This window comes from Arvicanthis niloticus, chromosome 21 (assembly GCF_011762505.2).
Source record: "Arvicanthis niloticus isolate mArvNil1 chromosome 21, mArvNil1.pat.X, whole genome shotgun sequence".
NCBI classification, from domain to species: domain Eukaryota; kingdom Metazoa; phylum Chordata; class Mammalia; order Rodentia; family Muridae; genus Arvicanthis; species Arvicanthis niloticus.
In genome coordinates, this window is record NC_047678.1 from 29,508,255 (window position 1) to 29,524,311 (window position 16,057).

Below are 16,057 nucleotides of genomic sequence, written 5' to 3' on the forward strand. Positions count from 1 at the left end.
TTTCCAGCCTAGAGACTCATCCAGAAAAACCCATTTGGATCTCTTCAGAAGTAACATAATTCAGGACCAGGCTTGGAACTCACTCACTGCCCAGGTCTGTGGCAGTACTAAGGGAGACAGAGGCAAAAGAAGCCATGGAGCAGTCTATAGGGATATTTCTTCTAAATATGGTAGTGGAACTTTTTCTTAAACATGTGTGTGTGCCTGTGTGTGCCTCTGTGTGTGCCTGTGTGTGTGTGTGTGTGTGTGTGTGTGTGTGTGAACACATGTACAAGGATGCCACAGTGCACATAGAGGTCAGATGACAACTTCCAGAAGTTTGAATAGGTTAGCACAAATTTCAGGAGCTATTCCTCTACCATGTGGAATCCAGGGACTGAACTCAGGTCTACAGGCATGGTGACAGAATTAGGTACACATCCGACACCCCCCCACACACACACACACTGAGGTGGGGCCTCATTGTGTAGCCCAGGCAGTCTTTGAACTCCTTCCTCAGACTCTCAAGTGTTGGCATAACAAGGCCAAACATGCCTGGCAAACTACTAGAATTTTTCACTTTTATAATTTTTCCCACCCTCTTTTCAAGACAGGTTTTCTTTATGTAGCCTTGGCTGCCCTTGGAATTAGCTCTGTAGTCCCAGCTGGCCTTGAAATCATGGAGATCTGTTTGCCTCTGCCTTCTGAGTGCTGCAATTAAAGGTGTGATACACTGCCTGGTTTATGTTTGTGATTCTTGTCAGAAGTTATACTGGCATGGCACAGTTTGTGTTTCTCCTTCCTTATTAGGGAGTTAAGTCCCCAAAGACCACAGATTGAGATGTCCTAACTTTGTTAGCTTTCTCAACAGCAGTGTAGTTCCAGAGCCAGGGCAGCAGAGGTTCCCAGTCACCAGGAGTCTGACTCCATGCCAGAGATCAGCCTGCTGCTGCCACTGAGAACCCAGATAGCATGGAATCTTTTCATTCCAAGCTGCACTGCTGAGAGCTCTATACTGATCTCTGTCTTTTGAGGGAATTAGAGCCCCAGCCTTGCAGTATTGTGTGGGCATCTTATTGAGAATCTATTGATATATAAATCTGACTGATGAATTATATGCTTCAAGAGCTTTGATTTACCGGATTAAGAGGATTTGTTACCACCAGCCATAGGGATGGATGGCAGAGAAAGAACTAGCGGCTCTGAGGTAAGAGAACCAGAGCTGGGAAGACCACTGTATTGGGGCTTGCCTTGGAGGTGGTGAGCCTGGGACTGCTGGGGATAGAGTAGCTGGACAGAGCATGGGGTGATGCCAACTTTAATATTTCCTGCAACAATACCATAAGCTCAATTAAACTTTGATTTTCCATCTTCAGGTTTTTCAAGACAGGGTTTCTCTGTGTACACATACATACATAGCCCTGACTGTCATGGAACTCACTTTGTAAACCAGGCTGACCTTCAACTCAGTTCTGGTTGACTCTGTCTCCCAAGTGCTGGGATTAAAGGGGTGCTCTGACACCACTGGGCTTTTAATAATTATTATTTTTTTTTTTAAAGATTTTTATGTGTGTTGCTGTTTTGCCTTTAAGGACAGTTGTTAGCTGCTGTATGTGTGCTAGCAATTGAACTCAGGTCCTCTGGAAGAGCAGCCAGTGGTCTTCACTGCTGAGCCATCTCTCCAGCCCATATGCCCTTGATTTAAAAAAAAATGGTTTGAGAAATAAAAAAAAGGAGGTCAAGAATTCACAAGAGATTAGTGAGGAGAGTTCTATGGAAAAGTTTAAAGGAGTAAGGGGGAAAGGGTAATTATAGTCTCAAAAAAGGTCTTTTTTTCAAATTTGCCACATGGCTTCTGCAGTGAGAAGCTGCCCACATGCCCTGGTCATCTGAGTCAAACCTATAGTAGTGAAGTGTCAGATGTCACAGACAAATTGCTCTTACAACTAGCCACGGGTTTTGTTTCAGAGATGGGTTCTCATAATGTAGCCCTGGTTGGCCTGGAACTAGCTCTGTAGACCAGGCTGGCCTCAGAACTCAGATCTCCCACCTGCCTCTGCCTCCCCAGTATCTGGATTAAAGGTGTGCACCACCACATTTGGGCTCTTCACTTCTTAGCAACACTGAAATCACCAGCCTGGGCTTGCAAATAGACTTTTATTATCATTGAGGAAGAGGACACATAACCTACTCAGTTTTCAAGAACATATGTTCAAGGCATATGCCATCAGATAGTTGTGGGTGGGACCATTTGTCATCATTTGAATTATGATCACATTGTCATATAATGTTTTGTTATAAGAGCTGTCAAAGAAAAAACAAGATGTCAGTACTCAAATGGGAGTGAAGCTTATCAACTGATAATTAGACTATCATTACATTACAGTCCTGAATTTGTTTTAAAACTTTTTAATACTTACTTGTCATGTGTGTATGTATATGTATGCACTCCTGTGTGTGTACCTGAGTATGTATGTGCCTATGCATGCATGCCTGTGTGTACGAGTAACTGTATACATGTGTGTGTGTGTACCTGTGTGTGTGTGTGTGTGTGTGTGTTTGTGTGTGCCTGTGTGTGTGTGTGTGAGTGCATGCCTATGCTCATATACATGGAGTGGATAGATAATAACCTGTGGGAATCAGTTCTCTCCTTTCACCAAGCAGGTTCCAGAGACTGAACATTCTACTCTTACACTTTTCCAAGGTCCTTACTTCCTTGACATCCCCCCTCATAAATAACAGTAACCTGCCATTTCAACTTTTGCTTCAGACCCTGACCTATGCCTACCAAGTCCTTAATGTCATGCAACCTGGGCACTTTAAAGATTGCTGGCTATATGTACACGGTGAACTAACTCACAATTGCCACTTACAGCATCTGCAGTGACCCTGTCAAGTCATCTTCAGCTGTCATCAGCTGCCCTGACTCTGCTGTTGTCAAGACCCCGTACCTTTTCTCTATCACTCTTAACTATAGACTTAAGGTGTTTCTCATACTAATCTATATATTCAACTATCATATTCACAAGGTCAAAATTTCAAGTTTCTTTAATTGTCTTTTAAATGTAACCTTAAAAGGTTTATCATCGTGCTAAATGTAAATAGAATCAATCTCCCAGATAGAAGGAAAAAGCCCTTCTTCCTCCTTCTGCTCCACAAAAGGTTTTTGTCTTCCCTAAATGCATCTCAAATAGTGTTCATGCTGTTAACAGATTTATCTCTTTTGTAAACTTATAAGCTCCAAGAAACCCACTCAGATCCATGTATCATAGACCAAACAGACTCCATCTAGATAAGTACACTTGCCAATCAATAGCCTAAGTTTCTACCTGTTACCTATTCCAGAGGATGGGGTTCCCCTCTTATTCCCTGGGATTGGGACTTCTCTCACTCCAACCACCAAGACCTAAGGGTTTCAAATATACACCTAAGAAGATTATTCTCCCCAAAGTACTAAACTGTATTCTCTACCTCTAACATATATATTATATATATACATACCATATATATATATATTTCAGCATCTTGCTATATCCAGGCATCTACTCAACATCTGTATCCAGAACAGCTCCAGAGAAACAACAGATGTGCCAGCACCTGCTCTCACAGACACAGATGCTTCTACTACACCTGTTTCTTCCTATCCACAGATGGTCCCACAGATCCTAGATAGCAAAGAAACAGCCAATTCTTCTAAGACTGGACCAACATCCCCATCTTTGTTTTCTTAGGTTTCACAGGGACACAACACCTCAAAGTCAGCAGGAAACAGCTAAAGATCAAGATGGTCCTATCCCTGGTTCACCACCACCTCTTTTCAAGTTTCTCCTTTTAAAAATTAAAGCAAAATGGAGAAATGTGAGCATGCCTTCTAGGCTCCAGCCAGGTAGGCCTGGCTTGCCATAAAAGGGGCTGTTTGTCCCCTCCTTGCTCTCTCTGCCCCTTCAGTCTGACTCTTTTCTCTCCTTAACCCCCTTTTCCCTTTTCACTCTCCCCCTCCCCTCCTCTCTTTCTCTCCTCCCTTATCATTGATTTAAATAACCTCTATTCTATACTATACCCATCATATGTTTGCTACCTCAGGGGGAAGGGATGCCTCAAGGTCGGCCCACCAATCACCCTCCCACCTCACCAGACTTTGCTCACAAAACATATCCTGGTTTTTTAAAAACACAACATAATCTACTTCTTCCTCTGTCTGCTCTGAACTCTTCTAGATGCCTCTGGCTGCTCTTTCATATCTACAGTAAACAACCTTAATCATTATTATGGAGAGTCATGTCAGCAGTTTCTTTACTGAATCCCCTCAAATAGCCAAAAAAAAAAAAAAAAAAAAAACCAAAAACTAAAACAAAAACAAACAAACAAACAAACAAACAAAAAACCTCAAAGCATTTCCAGCAAAATCAGGAACAAGACAAGTATATCCACAATCTCTACTCTTCCTCAAAATGGTATTGTTTTAGCTAGAATAATCGAACAAAAGAAGCAAACAAAAGGGATGCCAATAGGAAAGAGAAGCCAGAGTTGCCTCATTGGCAGACACTATGAGCCTGTACTTAGAGACCCCGAGACTCCACCGGAACACTCTTAGAACTGGTAAACTTCCAGCAGATTGATAGGCTATGAAGTTAACATGGGAAAGAACATTAGTGCCCTTCCTATACAGCAATAGACACAGTGAGAGAGGATCAGGGAAGCCATTCCATCCACAGCAGCCTTGAAACACCACCCTAAAAGGGCCTGGTGGATGTGGTACACACTTTTGATCCCAGCAGGCAGAGATTGGTAGATCTCAGAGTTTGAGGCCAGCCCAGTCTACAGAGCAGCATCCCCCAAGGTTCTTACACAGTGAAACCCTGTTCCAAACCAAAAATACAACAACAAACAAACCCTAAAGCAAGAGGCCAGAGTGATGGTTCAGCAGCTCAGAGCAAGTAATGTTCTTGCAGAAGACCCTAGGTGGGTTCCCAAAGCCTACACAACATCTCAGTCTCTGGCCTTGGCCAGCAGGCACCAACCACAAACTAACACAGGCACATACACATATAAAATAAAAAATATATCTGGCACCAACCATAAACTAACAAGGCACATACATATATAAAATAAAAAACATGTCCTAAAAAAAAAAAGGAATACCTGGGGAAACCCGACCTAGTATGTGAACAATCTCTATGATAAAAACTTTGAAACACTGACAGGCACTGCAGAGATGGCCTAGCTGAGGACCTGAGTCCAGCCCACAGCTCCAGTGCCCACAGCTTACAGCCATCTACAACTACAGTTTTAAGGGACTTGACACCCTCTTGTGACCTCCACAGGCAGCAGACACACTTGCATCACACATACATATATACACAAAAAACACTCATAAATCTAAAAGGGGGAGGGGGGAAATCAGGTGTGTGGTGTAAACCTTTTGACACATGGGGAGCCAAGATAGGTGGATCTACATGGGGACTTCTAGGACAGTCAGGTCTATACATGGAGATCCTGTCTCATCATCACTAACAACAAAAAGATGAAATCACAATTCATATCCAGGTAACTTTTGCTACTCATTGGCCAGACTCACCTCATGAATATCCCAGGCAGAAATCTGGGCCTTGGGATTTGCAATACAGACAACAGATCTGTCTTGTTGGTTTCTTGTTAAGCCACACCCGGAGAGATAACATGCATGTTCCCGAAATCCTGCAAGGAAACCCCAACAATATTTGGACACCAGACAGTTGAGGGGCAACTCAAACCAAAGAAGGAATGTTTCAGTTTCCTCTACCTTGTTGAAGGCTTGTATAAAAGTTGAGGGAAGGATGAAGCAGACACAGTCAAGCACACTGCAGGTTGGCCATTGGTTCAGATACAGTTACTCTTTAATGTGCTTCTATACATACAAAATGGGTATTGGGGGCTGGGTCTGGAACTCAGTGGGCAGAGTGCTTGGTTCTGTTCCTAGAGGCCTATAAACCATAACCCAGTTCTCATTTGGAGGCAGAATAATCAAGGTCATTTGTGTTTTCTACATGAAGAATTTGAGGTCAGCCTGTAGTACATGAGATCCTGTCAAGGAAGGAAGAAAGGAAGGAAGGAAGGAACGAACGAACGAAGGAAGGAAGGAAGGAAGGAAGGAAGGAAAGAAGGAAGGAAGGAAGGAAGAAAACAAAGGAAAAAGAAGCAAAGAAAGAAACAAAGAGAAAAAGAAACAAAACAAATAAAACAGCCAGATATAAAGATGTCCCAGTCCCAGTGAAAGCAAGCTGCAGATCTTGAGTTTGAGGCTAGTGTAGTCTACATATCAAGTTCCAGGCTAGCCACAGCAATATAGTTTCAAAGCAAACAGAAAAGGTAAGATTTTTCCCATCAGGAGAACCAATTCCACAAAGTTGTCTACACACACACACACAGTGCCATGTACACACATCACATACACACGGTAAAAATAAGTGAAAGAAATTTAAAAGTATCTCTCTATCAGAAAGCTGTTCTGAGGAAGTTTTTAGAAAAAAAAGATAACTAAAGCCTATCTAGTAATTTCCCCATTAAATTCTCTCTGTACTCTAGGGAAGGTATGAAGCCTTCAGGGCAAGGGAGCGATATATAGAGCTGGTTTTAAGATTTTGAGCAATCCCAGCACTTGGGAGGCAGAGGCAGGCAGATTTCTGAGTTTGAGGCCAGCCTGGTCTACCGAGTGAGTTCCAGGATAGCCAAGGCTATACAGAGAAACCCTGTCTCAGAAAAAAAAAAAAAAAAAAAAAAAAAAAAAAAAAAAGATTTTGAGCAACCACTCAGCAGATCACAGAGTGGTTCTATGGCTAGCCTAGCATGGCAGCTCCATCCCATTAAACCACAAGTCCCTTCCTCTTAATGAGTGAGAATGTAGGACTGCAGAGAATGGGAAAAACCAAGTGGGTGTCTCTTCTAGCTAACCTGTTGTCTTCATGTGAATTTCTTTGTAAGTGAAATCTTCTGGCTTTGCCCGGGACTTGGTGTGTTCTTGCCATATTTTATAATGAAAGAACTGCTTCGGCTTCTCCCCCGAGTTTCCACATCGGAGATGGGTTTCTATGCCCCTCGAAGGTGGCACTGCCTACAGCTGCACGCATCACTGAGCTAGACCTGGGTGAGCCCTAGCCATCCGAGCCCCAAGTCCCTGCGGTGCAGCCCACGCTATCCACTTCACTCTCACCTCCTGCAAGCTGCGCTGCTCCACAGAGGACGCCTGCGCGGTTGCTAAGAAAACGACTTGGAGTTTACCCTGATTTTTGCGGCGGTCAAAGGTCATCCTTTCAAGTTCTGTTTCCGGTTCCGGTTCCGGAATCTAGTTTGTTGTGGGCTGGCTCTGCAGCGCCGGCTGTTTCTTGAAGTCGGTTTCTGAAGTCCAGGTGTGGGCCAGGGTCGCTCGTTTTCCGCCTCTGCAATCATGGCGGCCTCCACAGCAGCCGGGAAACAGCGGATTCCTAAAGTGGCCAAGGTGAAAAACAAAGCGCCTGCAGAGGTACAGATAACTGCTGAGCAGCTTCTAAGAGAATCTAAAGAAAGAGAACTCGAGCTCCTCCCGCCTCCACCTCAGCAGAAGATCACAGACAAAGAAGAATTAGAGGATTACAAACTACGGAAAAGGGAGACTTTTGAAGATAACATAAGAAAAAATGGAACTGCGATTAGCAACTGGATAAAATATGCACAATGGGAGGAAAGTCTAAAGGAGATTCAAAGTGCTCGATCCATATACGAGCGTGCTTTAGATGTCAACAACCGGACTATTCCACTCTGGCTGAAATATGCAGAAATGGAAATGAAGAACCGCCAGGTCAACCATGCCCGAAATATCTGGGACCGTGCCGTAACAACTCTGCCACGAGTCGACCAGTTCTGGTACAAGTACACACACATGGAGGAGATGTTGAACAATCCTCCTGGTGCTCGGCAGGTGTTTGAACGCTGGATGGAGTGGCAGCCTGAGGAGCAGGCCTGGCACTCCTATATCAACTTCGAGCTGAGATACAAAGAGGTGGAGAAGGCCCGCACCATTTATGAACGCTTTGTGCTCGTGCACCCTGCTGTGAAGAACTGGATCAAGTATGCTCGGTTTGAAGAGAAGCATGCTTATTTTGATCAAGCTCGGAGAGTCTACGAGAGAGCGGTTGAGTTTTTTGGGGATGAGCATATGGACGAACACCTGTATGTGGCCTTTGCTAAATTTGAGGAAAACCAGAAAGAATTTGAAAGGGTACGAGTTATCTACAGATATGCCCTGGATAGGATTCCAAAACAAGAAGCCCAAGAACTCTTTAAAAACTATACCCTCTTTGAGAAGAAGTTTGGTGACCGGAGGGGTATAGAAGATATCCTCGTGAGCAAGCGGAGATTCCAGTATGAAGAAGAAGTGAAGGCTGATCCACACAATTATGATGCATGGTTTGATTATTTACGCTTGGTGGAAAGTGATGCAGAAGCTGACACTGTGCGGGAAGTCTATGAGAGAGCCATTGCCAATGTGCCACCCATCCAGGAGAAGAGGCACTGGAAGCGCTACATCTACCTCTGGATTAACTATGCACTCTATGAAGAGCTGGAGGCCAAGGATCCTGAGAGGACAAGACAGGTATATCAAGCGTCTTTGGAACTAATTCCTCACAAAAAGTTCACGTTTGCCAAAATGTGGTTATATTACGCACAGTTTGAAATAAGACAGAAAAATCTGCCATTTGCCAGAAGAGCTCTGGGAACTTCCATAGGCAAATGTCCAAAGAACAAGTTATTCAAAGGTTACATAGAACTGGAACTACAGCTTCGAGAATTTGACAGATGCAGAAAGCTTTATGAAAAGTTTTTGGAATTTGGACCTGAAAATTGTACGTCATGGATTAAGTTTGCAGAATTAGAGACAATCCTTGGTGATATTGAGAGAGCTCGGGCAATATATGAATTAGCCATCAGCCAGCCACGCTTGGATATGCCAGAGGTACTTTGGAAATCATATATTGATTTTGAGATTGAGCAGGAAGAAACTGAGAGAACAAGAAACCTTTACCGACAGTTGCTTCAGCGAACGCAGCACGTCAAGGTATGGATTAGTTTTGCTCAGTTTGAGTTATCTTCTGGGAAAGAAGAAGGAAGTGTGGCTAAATGCAGACAGATTTATGAAGAAGCTAACAAGACCATGAGAAACTGTGAGGAAAAAGAAGAGAGGCTTATGTTGCTGGAATCCTGGCGAAAGTTTGAAGATAAATTTGGAACAGCATCAGACAAGGAGAGAGTAGACAAACTCATGCCAGAAAAGGTCAAGAAGAGAAGAAGGGTCCAGGCCGACGATGGGTCTGATGCCGGATGGGTAGAAGTCTATGACTACATCTTTCCAGAGGATGCTGCCAACCAGCCTAACCTCAAGCTTCTGGCGATGGCCAAGCTTTGGAAGAAACAGCAACAGGAAAGAGAAGCTGCGGAACAGTGTACCTTCCCCCCAACCATGAGCAAGCCTGAAGAGACCTTGGTTACCACAACAAGGTCAAGTGACGGGATCTAGGTGGAGTTACCCACCTTGGCTGCCCTGAACACAGAAGCAGAACTGCCCCTGGGCTTGCCTTGAGACATCTCTGACTGTGACCTGGAACGACTATGGATTATCCCACCCATCTGGAACCAGGAGGGGTTGTGGGTTGGGTCTTCCCCTTTAAATTGAGAGCCGCACATTAAAGCTTTGGGCCTTGATCAGAGAACTTTGTCTTGGCTTCATCTCTTCTCGCCCTCCAGCCCCTTTCATTCCCAGCCCCCCTTTCAGGTGAACCCAGTTGACTTGTGGCCACGGGCGGCTACAGAGTGGCTCGCACAACATGGGACTTGAAAACGGGGGACCGAGCTGAGGAAAGCTGTCTTAGGTGGAGCTCCATGGAAAACAGGACTAAGAAGGTATCCCACACACTTAGGAAGTAGCAAACAGTATTGAAGCTAGCGCTAGTTAAATTTTGAAGGCCGTGTTTGCAGGAAGTGTGTTTTGGGGGATAAGGTCTAGGTCAGATAGGTGTTGACCCGACGCCTATTCTGCCTAGTGGGTGACTGGAAATTATGGGCCAGGAGAATTCTAAAAGGGCATTTGCCTGCAGCCTTCGAGAGCTGCTTCAGACGGGAGGAGCTGGGTTGTCAGATAGTGTGTTGGAAGATTTTTTGGTAGAGGTAGATTCATGCTGCCCATGGTTCCCTCGAGAAGGAACGTTGAACAAAAAGACCTGGGAGACAATTGGAGAGGTTTTGAAAACCACCAGGGCAGATTATAACACCCTCTGCTTTTGGAAACTGGTAAAAGACGCAATTGATAATAAAACAGATAAAGAGACCTCGAAGGCTTTAGCTATTGCCCAGGCGCAGCTTGAAGAGTTCCAAGAACACCCATCAGAAAGCCCTTGTACCAAAAGGGGCATTCTCAACTCTAAATCAGGGAAATGTAGACCTAGTACACTTTCTCCAGCTCAGATAAAAGAATTCGGAAACTCTGGTAATAAATCAGAGCAAGAGAAAGGAGCTGATTTGAAAATAGGGGGTTCCAAATGCCACAAGGAATGGCCCCCTCCCTATGCACCTTCTGCTCCACCTACGGTCCTTGATGCAGCAGAAGCTGCCCAGATGGACATGAAGGCATATAAATTAGAGATGGAAATTAAGCTGCAGAGATTGACTAACGAGCTACAGGAGTTAAAGTGTCAGGTGCAAAAAGGAGCGATGATTCTGGGATACGTCAATCGCCATTAGAAAGAGCTGTGAGTCAGGCCCGCAGGGATGGGCAGGATACATCTGACTTGTTAGCGTTTCCTGTAGTGGAAGTAGTTGATCAACAGAACCAAAGAACTAGACAATATCAGGCATTAGAGTTTAAAGTGATAAAAGAGTTGAAAACTTCGGTTTCTCAATATGGGCCTACGGTGCCCTTCACACAAGCTTTATTGGATACTGTGGTAGAATCAAATTTAACACCCCAAGATTGGAAAACTTTGTGTAAGGCTACTTTGTCAGGAGGAGATTACTTGCTTTGGAGCTCAGAATGGCGTGAGGCTAGTAAGAAAACTGCCGAGATGAATGCTCAGGCGGGTAATCCTAGCTGGGACCTGAACATGCTTTTAGGAGAAGGTCAATATGAAGGGAATGCTAATCAGGTCGAGCTGCCTGCAGGTGTGTACGCACAGATTGCAATGGCTGCTCGCCGTGCTTGGAATCAGTTACCCATTAAAGGGGATGTTAATGGGAGTTTATCCAGCATCAAGCAGGGTCCTGATGAATTATTCCAGGACTTCATGGACAGGCTGCAAAAGACAGCTGGTAGAATTTTTGGAGATCCTCAGTCAGGAATTCCTTTTGTTACACAGCTGGCCTATGAGAACGCTAATGCAGATTGGGCCCTCTTACAATCAGGGTCTGGCCATGGCTGCTGCTTTTCAAGGGACCACTATACATGCAATGCTTGCACAGAACTGTAAAGATAGAAGATGTTATAAATGTGGAGATACAGGTCATTTTAAAAATGACTGTCCCAGGAGAAAGGGCGTGGACCATCAACCAGGTGGCGTGTCAGGAATTTGTCCTCGGTGCAAGAAGGGTCGACATTGGGCTAACAAATGTAATGCTAAAACAGATAATCAGGGCCATCCCTTGTCGGGAAACGAGTGGTGGGGCCAGCCCTAGGCCCCCAGGAATCCACAGCCAACAGCTTATGGGGCCATGAAGCTGTTGCCAAGTCAGGGAAATCTATTTCAGAACTTATTAGAGCAACCCCAGGAAGTGCAGGATTAGACCTTAGTTCCACTACCCATGCCGCACTGACACCAGAAATGGGAGTTCAGACGTTGCCTACAGGAGTTTTTGGGCCCTTGCCTCCAGGGACTTGGGGATTACTTTTAGGCCGAAGCAGTAGTATTGTAAAAGGATTGCAAATATTTCCAGGTGTTATAGATAGTGATTATGAGGGAGAGATTAAGATCCTGGCTGCTTCCCCCCAGGGCATGATAACTGTGCCTACTGATAAGAGAGTTGCTCAACTTGTTTTGGTTCCTCTGCATCTACTCCCTTCCAAGTTTGTTAAGAATTAGAGAGGACAGGATTGCTTTGGTTCTTCTGATGTGTATTGGGTTCAATCTATTACTAATGAGAGACCTACTCTTAAGTTAACAATTGAGGGAAAGAGTTTTGAGGGTCTCATGGATACAGTAGCTGACATCACGATCGTGAGAGGACAGGACTGGCCTTGAGCTTGGCCTTTGTCTGATACGCTCACGAACCTTCAGGGAATTGGCTATGCTAACAATCCGAAACGGAGTTCTAAACTCCTAACTTGGAGAGATGAAGAGGGCAATTCAGGACAAATTCAACCCTATGTGATGCCGAATTTGCCTGTCACCCTCTGGGGAAGAGATCTTTTGTCACAGATGGGTCTTATGATGTGCAGCCCTAATGAAATAGTGACTAAACAAATACTAAGACAAGGATTTTTGCCTGGCCAAGGACTAGGAAGAGAGGGGAAGGTATTAAAACTTTTAAAGCGCCCGAGCCTCATACTAACTCTAGAGGCTTAGGGTATTTTCCATAATGGCCACTGTCTTGCCTGCAAACCATGCAGATAAAATTCAATGGCTTAATAACGTCCCAGTGTGGGTTGATCAGTGGTCATTGTCTAAAGAAAAAGTAGAAGCTGCTTCATTGCTTGTGCAGGAGCAATTAGAGGCAGGGCATATAGTAGAATCTCAGTCACCTTGGAACACTCCAATATTTGTTATCAAGAAAAAATCTGGGAAATGGCAATTGTTGCAAGATCTAAGAAAGGCTAATGAAATCATGGTACCTATGGGAGCTCTACAATCTGGGCTGCCACCTCCAGTGGCCATTCCCAAAGGGTTTCATAAAATAATAGTAGATTTGAAAGATTGTTTTTTCACTATTCCCTTGCATCCTCGGGGTTGCAAGAGATTTGCTTTCAGTGTTCCTTCTGTTAATTTCACGGAGCCGATGAAAAGGTATCAATGGGTAGTTCTTCCTCAGGGCATGGCTAATAGCCCTACATTATGTCAAAAATTTGTGGCACAAGCCATTGAGCCTGTAAGACGGCAATGGCCAATGATGTACATCAGCCATTACACAGATGACATTCTTTTAGGTGGGAAAGATCCCCAGGAGTTGCTTCTATGCTATAGAGATTTACAGCAAGCATTAGCTGATAAAGGATTACAAATAGCTCCTGAAAAGGTACAAATTCAGGAGCCTTATGATTATTTAGGCTTTAGGCTTACAAATCAAGCCATTTGTCCCCAGAAGATAATCATCCGCAGGGACTGTCTAAAAACTCTAAATGATTTTCAAAAGCTGTTAGGTGATATCAATTGGCTTCGTCCCTACTTAAAGCTTACAACAGGAGAATTGAAACCTTTATTTGATATTCTCAAGGGGAGTGCTGATCCTACCTCCCCTCGATCCTTAAACCCAGAAGGATTGTTGGCCTTACAACAAGTAGAAAGAGCCATTGAGGAACAATTTGTTACTTACATAGATTATTCCTCACCTTTACATTTGTTAATTTTTAATACAACTTACACACCTACAGGATTGTTGTGGCAAAAGGCTCCCCTCATGTGGATACATTCAAAGATATCCCCTAAACGTAACATCCTACCGTATTATGAGGCAGTAGCCCATATGATTGTACTTGGAAGGAAACAGGCAGTGACTTATTTTGGCAAAGAGCCAGACACCATTATTCAGCCTTTTAGTGCAGATCAAAATATTTGGTTAAAGCAACATAGTACAGATTGGTTGCTTGCTCAAATAGGATTTAATGGCATTATAGACAATCATTATCCTCCAGATAAATTGATACAGTTTTTAAATGTACATGAGGTTATATTTCCTAACATGACTTCTTTACAGCCTTTACATAATGCTCTTTTAATATTTACTGATGGATCCTCTAAAGGACGAGCAGGGTATCTTTTAAATAATCAACAGGTAGTCATAGAGACACCTGGACTCTCTGCTCAACTAGCAGAACTGACAGCAGTTCTAAATGTTTTTCAGTCCGTAAGTGATGCTTTTAACCTCTTTACTGATAGCCTATATGTAGCTCAGTCTGTCCCCTTGTTAGAAACTTGTGGAGTATTGCAGTTCAATACTCGAGCCGGATCTTTGTTTTCTCGACTACAAAACCTCATTCTTACCAGAAAAAAATCCCTTTTATACTGGCCATATAAGAGCTCATTCTGGTCTTCCTGGGCCTTTAGCTGCTGGCAATGATTGTGTTGACAGAGCTTTAATAGGAGAAGCATTAATTTTGGATCCTGTTGCTCTGGCTAAGCGAGATCATGAAAAGTTTCATCTCTCTAGTCACACTTTAAGGCTCCGACATAAGATTACTAAGGAGCAAGCTAGAATGATTGTAAAAGTGTCCTAACTGTCTTCTTACCTTATCCCCGGCTCCCCATTTAGGCGTTAATCCAAGAGGCCTTAAGCCCAATCATATTTGGCAAATGGATGTAACCCATTATGCAGAATTTGGAAAATTGAAATATATACATGTCTGTATTGACACTTGCTCAGGATTCCTTTTTGCTTCTCTACATACAGGAGAAGCCTCTAGAAATGTAATTGATCATTGCCTACAAGCCTTTAATTCTATGGGATTGCCTAAAGTTCTCAAAACAATGGGCCAGCTTATACTGGTAACAACTTTACATCCTTTTGTAAAGAATTTGGTATTGAACATAAAACTGGAATTCCTTATAACCCAATGGGACAGGGAATCGTTGAACGTGCACATCGCACTCTAAAAAATTGGCTTATTAAAACTAAAGGGGGAGAGTTATACCCTCCAAGGTCACCAAAAGCACATCTTGCTTTTGTGTTATTTGTTTTAACTTTTCTGCAAACTGATGTTAAAGGTCAGTCTGCGGCAGATCACCACTGGCATCCAGTCACTTCCAGGTCATTTGCCAGGGTCAAATGGAGAGACCCCCTAACTAATTCTTGGAATGGTCCTGACCCTGTCTTAGTTTGGGGTCGTGGATCAGTCTGTATTTTTTCAGAAAAAGAAAATGGAGCCCGATGGCTGCCTGAAAGATTGGTCCGTCAAGTAGACGCAGATCTTGAGCCTAATAATTATGATTCTGATAATGAAGAATCTGATGACAAAATTTAGTCAGACACATTATCATGTGTTAGCCATGGAGGACCCAAGACTCTAGATAAGGTTGTTACTCTATTCAGGGTGTTCCCAAGTCTCATCTCCACCCAACCTAAAAGAGGGGGCTTCCGCCCCTAGACCAAGCAGAGAGGGGCCACCCAGAACGCCCTCTGTCTGGCAATCTGAATTCTTGCTAAGGCTGCGAGGCTAAGCACTGCAAGGGAATATAAATAAAAGTTAAAAATATGTTTCTGGGTTCCCTGAGGGACAAGCCTGACTGCATAGGGGTTGATGTCAAAAGTATCCCCTCTCCAGGAAAAAGACATCGGGACGGGTATGGCCCTCAGGCCTTACTGGACAACGACAGGAGGACTGGAGCCATTACAAGGTTCCCTTTAATTATTGGAGGTCAGGCCTTTATCCCCGCCTTGGTAAGATTAGAATTGCCACAGTCCTTCTATACTTGGAAAAGAGAGGAGACGTCAGGGACAGCCCTGCTTAACACTGAAGGCCTAAAATCAGCTATAAGCCTAAAATTCAGCAATAGGCCTGGCTTACTTGCCTGCTCAGAGTCTTAGGTCTCCATGGAAAAACACTGAAACAGAGGGCTATAAATTATTGTAAACAGACAGCTTTTGTTGAAATCTACCAGCCTGAGTAGTCATAGACTTTGTATCTGATCCCCGTCTACCAGCAGTTGGATTAGATACTAAAACAGTTCCATTCTCAACCTTATTTCCTACTCGGCTTGGATAATCATATTGCTGTTAACTTTTGAACCTTGTGTCTCAAGCAGATAGGTTGCCTTCACACAAGATCTCTCCCAACAAGCCCGGCTACTCGGTACCCCAGATGGGATGAAATCGTGTACCTCACACAGCTGCTTCTACTGGACCTGTTCCTCCTGACCTATCCTCAGAT

General features: G+C 43.8%; 1 protein-coding gene and 1 pseudogene across 3 annotated transcripts in view; one reads left to right on the plus strand and one right to left on the minus strand.

Annotated features, from left to right (window-relative positions):
• Positions 1 to 16,057, minus strand: part of LOC117693684 (uncharacterized) — a 122,997-nt gene that overhangs the window by 10,901 nt on the left and 96,039 nt on the right. The gene's annotated exons all lie outside the window — the stretch shown is intronic.
• LOC117693681 (crooked neck-like protein 1 pseudogene) lies at positions 7,388 to 9,523 on the plus strand (annotated as a pseudogene).